Source organism: Lolium perenne, chromosome 3 (assembly GCF_019359855.2).
Source record: "Lolium perenne isolate Kyuss_39 chromosome 3, Kyuss_2.0, whole genome shotgun sequence".
Lineage (NCBI taxonomy): Eukaryota > Viridiplantae > Streptophyta > Magnoliopsida > Poales > Poaceae > Lolium > Lolium perenne.
The window spans coordinates 335,578,353-335,586,790 of NC_067246.2; the positions used below are offsets into that span (position 1 = coordinate 335,578,353).

The 8,438-nt window shown below is 41.1% G+C and overlaps 1 long non-coding RNA gene across 14 annotated transcripts; it reads right to left on the minus strand.

Annotated features, from left to right (window-relative positions):
* Positions 1 to 224: 224 nt before the first annotated feature.
* LOC127345904 (uncharacterized) lies at positions 225 to 6,235 on the minus strand. Of its 14 annotated transcripts, none has more exons than XR_007879117.2 (8): positions 5,898 to 6,231; positions 5,420 to 5,696; positions 3,796 to 4,030; positions 3,566 to 3,663; positions 3,306 to 3,386; positions 1,491 to 2,569; positions 605 to 666; positions 225 to 481 (listed from the first exon to the last, which is right to left on the minus strand). It is a non-coding gene; the product is annotated as an uncharacterized lncRNA (long non-coding RNA). The 14 variants fall into 14 exon arrangements; XR_007879114.2 differs by having other exon boundaries at positions 3,554 to 3,663; XR_007879115.2 differs by having other exon boundaries at positions 3,306 to 3,408; positions 3,554 to 3,663.
* Positions 6,236 to 8,438: the final 2,203 nt, after the last annotated feature.

The window sequence follows — 8,438 nt, forward strand, 5'->3', positions numbered from 1 at the left end:
ATACCAAGCAATTTTCAAAAATAATTTTCAAGGTTCAAAACCCACAAAGGATACTCTATTTTCCTCTTGTATTTTCTAATTGTAGCGCAAAAACCAATGGTTCAGCTCATATGGAACATTCTAATTCAGTTCTAATTAAACTAACTCATAAAATAATAATATAACATTATTTATTATGCTATTTTATTTCTTATATCATAACCGTCTATATATATATATATCCAAATACAAACTTAGATTCGTTTTATTGAAGATAACTTCATTATCTCAAATAACGGTTACATATTTCATCAAGGTAACAAAATAATAATAACTTTAACGGTGCCGGCCACCATGAGCATGAGCACGAGTTCTTGGCCAGCGACCTCCACAACCATCGCTGGTGTCGGCCGGCTATCCCCATCAATACAAGTGTACAACTGAGCTCAATTTTTTTTTATCTCTCTCCTTCCTATCAGCAACTCAGATGCTTACCTATTCCCTGTATAATATTTATTCTCAATCTAATGGAAAATAGAATAAGAATGATAAAATGGCAATTCAATGCAAATAATATTCATTGCAAATACAGCGTCCCAAACCATGTAATGGATTAATCTGTCACCTGTGTGCTATCCCCATCTTTCTCACATTCCTTCTCTTCAACATCATGCTCCATCACTTCCCCTATTTAAAAACAACACATTAATCAACATCCCAAAACACGAGTGGGAGAAAACATGACTGAATTTTGAAAAATTTGTCTACAAAGAATCCTACTGAAATGAACTGGATTTAACACAAGCATCCAACTGGAAGTAAACATATCTACTACCTCCGGTCCTAAAAAAATCGACGCTCCCACCTGCCTAAGCACACGCACGCGCAGTTCTCCCTCTGCATCAATTAAATTCAACCGGAGGGAGTATGTTTCATTTTAGTTTGGATAGTGACAAAAGCTGGAAAAGTTCAGTTTGTTGGTTGAGAATTCTCTAGCATGGCTAACCGTAGCAATAACACTAACACCGGGCACGGCACAATAAGCTTTTCTATAAAATAAAACATAAGACAAAATAAAATGATCACACGGCTGAATAGAGAAGTGTCACCATCCTGATAGACATAGAAGACAAATGTTCAGCACAATAACAACCTAGATGTAGCGCACCATTAAAAGGCCATTTGGGTGTAATTTCATGAGTGTCTACTAATGTGAAAGCTTCAAACATGGTTTGAGCAGAATCCATGCCCTTTAATTTACGTTCGAAAGATAAACTGGCGGTGTACTTGTGTCACAGCCAAATAATATAGTAGCAATAAAGAAAAGAAAAAAATGCTGGACCAGTATGATATCCGCAAGAAAAGTTAAGTGCTGCTGCATAATAGACCACTTAAGTAAAATAAGCTGTCACCAATGTTCGGGAGCACCTAGGCCGTTTCGCCCCAATCAAATCATGTGTATAATGAAGAACGAACAACTGGCAGGGAAAGAATTGAGGCTGCATGTATACCTTTGGATTAGATCTAGAGGAAAATTCATGGCGAAGCAAGCGGTTGCGACGGTCTGCTCCTGACAGCGAGACAACAAAAAAAAATTTAGATCACAACCAACACTTTTGTTCGGAACATTTGTACTCTAAATAATAGAAGGAGAGAGAACTGGAGATCTAAATTGCACTATTTGGAAGGATAAAGAAATGTTTGCTTCAAATCAAATTAGCTAGCTAAGGCTTCAAAAACCACATACTGATCTAGCATGGATCTAGCAACCACCAAAGAACATTTGAGAAAAGAAAAATTGAGAAGCTGCAGACCACTTACTCGCTACCGATGAAAGAGACAACTATGAAATGCTCAAACACATACCTCATGGTCTCTAGAAATCATTGGTTATCTGCGTATCTATGTGATGGTACAAAGGAAGCATGATAACTGTACAGAATGAGTAATCATCTGCTATTTAGAGTTTCTGTCAACATGCGTCCATGCTTATTCTACTAAATGTGCTGAAACGGATGATGTGGTTCCAAAATACTGAATCAACAACAATGTTTTCATTACTGTCATAGTCTGCTATACTTCTGAAAGACTGGACCATGTTTATCTGCATGAAGAATAATGTATTAACAAGACTCAAGAAATACATATTTGTGCGACACTATCTCATCTCACGTTAATGATATATTTGATCATGACTACACTATATTACAGCCACAAGAAATGCAGTGTGCACTCAGATTTCCTCCATCAGACACACGTATGTCATCACTGAGCCTGACATGAGGAACCTCTGCTACTGCAGCAACGTTAGCCGTATTCGCTTCCTAAGATGCCCCGGATTCCTTGTGGAACTACCAATGAGTTATCAACATAAGAAGGCATGGAATTAGTTCACGTATTGAGCGTGGATAGGTTTTGATGCATCAACCAAGCGGAATTTGAACTTTCGAGCTGAATTAGTTCAGTGTGAATGGGTTTTCACATCTGATGCGTCAACCATGAGGAATCTGAACTTTCGAGCTCACCTTCCTCAGGATGAATCAGTTATTTCCTCTAGGCCTTTGTATAGTGGTTTCGCTTGAGAAGCGAACTGAAGATGATCCATTGAGAAAAAAATATTAACATATTAACTAAATGTTGCATTAATGCAGTGACCAACACGACAACTGAGCAAAGATACAGACTTTAACGCATCAATAATTCTAAAGAATAAGTCCCTCTTACATCAAGTATGTGAAGCAAGCTACAACCAAATTGCAATAGGCTTTCTAGTACGAAATGCATCATGGAGCATGAAACTAAATAATGGGCATGATCAAATTACGGCTGGTCTATGGTGAGCAAGTACTTCAGATAATAGGTTTGAAAATTTTATGTTCACTTATTTTCAAGGAACATGCACAAACAAGAATATTCAATTATATCAGAACAAATATATCTTGAGAAGAATGCTATCCTCTTGCAATATTAACAACCAAAACATGCATTTTTAGTCGAAGAACAAATTTATCTCCCTTTCAATGTATTGAACTAAATGCTAACAAAGGGATTTGTTCAACAAAATTAGGTGATACAAAGTGACAACCCTTAGGCTCATCTGTTGTCCATGAAAGCGAGAAATATCAAAATATTTTCATCATCAATAAGCACTTCCTGTACTATTTGAATAAAATGATCTTCTTTGGCATGTCTTCTTTTCTTATCATCAAAAGATCCATGCATCAACCAATATATAGCAATATAGTAGACCATTTTGACTACTTAATCTACTACTACCAACTTGCCGACTAAGAAACAGAATCACATCCAAAGATTTTGCTATTCACCTTTGTTCTCAGATTGAAAGGGAGTTTGCTTGTAACCATATCTGTTCTTTAATTCCGGATGCTCCTTACTGATCCTGATGGCTATCAAATCACATCCTGATGGCTATCAAATCACAGAGCAAAAAGACAATTAATTTAGAGAGCACAAATAAAATACAATCAAATTTAGTGCCGGATCATGTGTTCTCCGGACGATGACCCGCCCAGCTAAATCAAAATAAGTGAAAAACTTCAATCAAACACTCAACTGTAAAAACCACCTGTTGATGCTGTCGTCGAGGAGAACACTGCTTTCCCTGCGGAACAACTCACACAAAAAGTGCACCTTGGTCCACTTCAGCTAATTTCGTGCTATAACCTGCACACAAAAGGCAACTTAAACTAAGAATAATTTTGGAATGAACCATCATCAAATTCAGTAATCATGTAGTACTAAATACTAAAAAGCAATGAAGTCGCTAAACTGCACTTAACATCAAACTTCACTAACCATATGTATAAGGCTTCTACCCGTCCGAGCAAAATGATTCCAGGTCCATACTCTATACTCTTGAGATCAAACAAAACCATCTTATCTTATCCAAAATTTACTGTGTGTCTCGTACATCTGGGACGCGATGAAGCTGAACTGGAACATGTATTGGGCCTGATGGCTGAGAGGTGCGGGACGTTGGGCGGATCTGTACTGAGCTCTCGAGCTCCTCCACCAATGGATAAGATTCCATCTGGTGCATGAAAGAGGTAAACTCATTACCAAGTTTTGGTGTTTGCCGACTAAGTAATATAGTTATATTGGATCAGTGAGGTACAAACACCCATTAATTAGTAGAGGTTGGAAAATTCCATCACCTAGAAATCAAAGAAGGAAGCATGTAAAAAACAATGGAGCATATAACCAGCCAACAACATTATCAGCACTGATGGAGAACCGGCAAAGTAACAAAATAAAATAGATACTACGCATAACACATATTCAGCTTTTGAGAAAAACAAATGATGTCATTTCTGCCTCACCTTTCTTAGTTCCTCTACACGGATAGCCATAAGAGGGGTGATCTGATTCTCAAAATTGGGCGAAACACTACAGACTGTACATAGGGTGGGCGATATCATTCTCAAAATTAGGTTATTTGTGGCCATGATAAGCAGAACAGGGCCTTACCTTTTGCTGAAATTTCACTTCCCATTCTTAAATCATGTGATTATGAGCTAATACTAAATTTTAAATAGACACATAAATTTACGTATAGATTGGCAGATTGCAATTACATGTTAAGGATTCCAAAACACATGTACTTCTTTCTGTGAGTCCAGGTTTTTTTAATTTGTTTTCAAGCACCGTCTTTCACCCAATATTACTGCATTGACATGCAATTAACTGTGTGGTCTGGTCTAAAATCCCAGTGGATGGTCCCAACAAAATACAGTTTAGTCCACACATTTATTTCATTAGTTGTCTTCGAACATCAAGACATTATGTGGTGTCTGTATAATAATTCAAGCACAAAAAGGGAGTGTTTAGTAGACACAAAATCTGAAACCTGCTAAATTTGTCTTGGAAAAATGAAATACCTTTCAGAAAGAGCTAGACATGTATTCACCCTTACCATTCTTCTTACCATTTAAAAAAATGTCATAGATAATGGAGTGGAGGAGAGTAGTGTACCACTTGGTCTGGGGTGCTACCAAGCACCTAATGCTCTACTGTATTGAAGCTCTCAATTTATATAGTAATAGTACATAAGATGTTTGAAATCCCCAGGCAGAAACTACCATATCAGAACAGAATGAGGCACAAGAAAACTCTAGCGTGTTTAACATACTAATCAAGGAGCTTACTGAGTGCAGCCCAATAGCTCAAAATTGACCTTATCATCACCATCTTATCACATATACAAGTCTTATCACATATACTTGTGAAACACAGATTAAGTGTGCTAATTTTCACCCAAAATCAGGTGATTGTTTCAGATATAAAGGTATATATGTGTGAGACCAAAAGATGACAGCGTTTTCCATGCTTCCAACCATGTGTCTTTCAAATGAATTAGTTAAGACGCAAGAAGAAACAACAGATAATATTAGTTTTAGGCAGTAGAACAAGTGGGCATTACCTATGTTTCGTCCGCCAACTACAGAGGTATAGTTTCAGCTGGATGCTTAGTCAGTAGCAGCTGAGTGGATGAGGACTCGACATCTGGGCGCAAATACACAGAGGAGGATGGCGTCACGGAGGTGAGAAGAAGGCGGCGTGGTGGCTGTCCTGCTGGCCGGGTCTTGGCCTCTGCCCTCCTTCCTCCGCACTGCTCTCCTCTCCCAGCGTCTTCGCGTTCATCTTGACCTCCCGCCTCCAATCTGACTGATGCCAAAATGGTTCTCCCGGTCATGCTCCTGCAATTGACGAGATGGAGGTTAGCCCCTTGGAAGAGTTCAGGCCGCCGCATGTTCAGCTCCTTTCATGAAGCCGCCGCCATCCCCGTTCATCCTCGGGTCCGCAAACACCGCAGAACCCTCCGACACGCACCGTTGCAAGGGATTGAGGATGGGTAGAGAGATGGGCATGTAGAGAGAGACAGAGGAGCGAGAATGTACCTGAGTAGGCAGTTGCATCTGACGCCGCTGCACCATGAATGGAGAGATGGAGAGGAAAAGGGGAGGGGACGGTGACTCCTGGTTGGGGGCGAGACGGAGCCGAGACCGGCAGCTGCTGCAGAAAGACGACGGGACGGTCGGCGCCTCCTCGCCGACCTCGGGCTTCCTCCGCGCCGGGCCGCCGGCGATTCCGTCGCCTGTGGATCTGTAGGCACGGAAGGGGAGGGGCGTGCGCCAGGGAGATGTTTGGGATGGGGCGGGATTAGAGCGAGGTGGGCGCGTGATTTAGGGACCGGCGAAACGGAGTTGTCCACGGTGCGGAACGGGAGTACGACCACGACGACCAAAGGATTTGACGTATTGAGAGTTGGCAGAATAAGGAACATGTTCCTCCTTTTTAAGTAGTGTAGATGTAGAAGTCATGCAACTTCTGAAATTTCATACAATTGACTGAAGTAATAAGAACAAATATGATTGTCCTTCATATAATTACTAATTAAAGCAATCAGACAACATATATAACACATGGAACAAAGATGGTTACCTGATGACTGCAAATAATTAGCTAAATATCAATCATGCTATGCAACATGCAGACCATCACTGGGTACCATATGCCTGTGAGATTGGGATGGAAATCCTTCCGTGCCTTTGTATTGTCATGCCTCGGTCCAGCAGAGTAAAAAACCATTGTTTAGAGTGGAAATCCAATTCAATAGTGGTCAAGCAATATTACAGCCCAGCTTCAAATGCTACTTACGTTTCAAGAGAAAAATACCTAATGGATTTTGCTTGTTTAGAACATTTTGAAGCGACATACGAGAATAATGAAGAGCATATATTCCCTCCTGCCTGCACAAGATGAATGTGCTAATGAGTACATGCTCAACTAAAAATAATTAAATAATGTTCCTCAAACAACAAATCCAAGAGCTAATTACTTTGCTGGATTTGAAAAATATATGCTTCAGCTTCCAAGTTCTATACTGGAGCAATGGACCACACAAGTAACCAGAAATTTAGCTGCCAATATACAAATACGAAGGGTGTCTAATGCTGGCAAAGGGAGGTGCGATACCTGCAATTAGCCAGAATTATTATACAAAGCCAAAACATCAAACACCTTGAAGGCGCTGAACCATGTGTGATCAAATTTCAGTGGCAGCATGCCAATAGTCTTCGCGGGTGCAGCGACAGGTGACTCGCTGTCTTTGCTGGAGGCAGCAGGTGGCGGCATCGTCTTTGCGGGCGCGGCGACAGTTGGCGTCGTCGTCTTTGCGGGTGCGGCGACAGTTGGCGGCGTGGTCTCCACGGACATGACAAGAGAAATAGATAGTGAGAACTTGAAGTAGCTCGTCACTTAAAGGCCACAATTGCTAGTCCTCTTTCATTTCTCTTATACCAGAGATAATTAAAAAATACAAAATGCCTATAAAAATTAAGAGATCTCTTGATAGGTAGAATGTTGTCCAATCAATATTAGAGAAACAATACAGATGTTTCATCATAGATTGATTGTGTTGCACCATGATGAATAGAATTGATCATCCTAGATGGAAACAAACAGAAGCCATGGTCAATACCTTTCATATCAAGAACCACATAAGGTACTTCCTTGTGACTGGTATAGAATCTACAATTATCTAGGCCAACCTGGTTATAATCTTAAATTCCTGCGAAAATACAGCACATCAGGAGAAAGGAACATCAGGAGAAAGGAGAAATCACAGTAGCATTGACCAAGATCTTGGCAATCATGAGTGAATATAACGCAAAGAACACAGAGTATCCTCGTCCTATGTTCTTCATTCTTCTTCAGGATCATTCCAGTATAGCATAGGGACGGCATGTGAGCTACAATGGAGAAGGCGATCCAGAAATTAAAAGGACAACCATTAAGGTGCCTTGACAAATTGCAGTAGTGGGATGGATAGGATGGACATGAAGATTACTGGGGTTCTTGGAGCGGTGTCGCGAGGGCGATGAGTGCTCGTGGACTCCGTTAGCGCCGCCGGCTAGCGAGGACGGTGGGCGGCGACGGATCCCACCTTGAATCGACGGGTTCGGCTGCGTATCTGGCGGGGGTGTTCCCACGATTTGCAGGCTCCCGTGGCGGCGGAAGTGCAGGGATCCCGTGGCAGCGCAAGTGAAGGATCCCATGGCGGGGCTTCAGGCTCCGGTGGCGACGACCGTACAGGGGAAGGTGCGGGGTGAAGGACGGCGGCGCGATGGCGACGGTTGGGGAATAAATCCAAAAAGGTGCTACGGGGTAGCTATTCCACGGGATTTGATTAGCGTCTGACACTGTTTTACCGCAAAATCGTGGGTGGTTGTTGAGAACGAGATTGCGTTGAGATAAATCAGAGACGTGGGGGTATTATTGTCCATCCTAAAAATGTGACACCAGGCATTCACCAGTTTGCTCTTAATAGTAGAGATTCTCAAATTTACTTGCTGAATATGACATAGCCGCCTTCAAAATTGAAAGAGGCTTTGGTACTAATATACTCGCAAACTTTAAACCCTAGAGGAGTAGGAAAA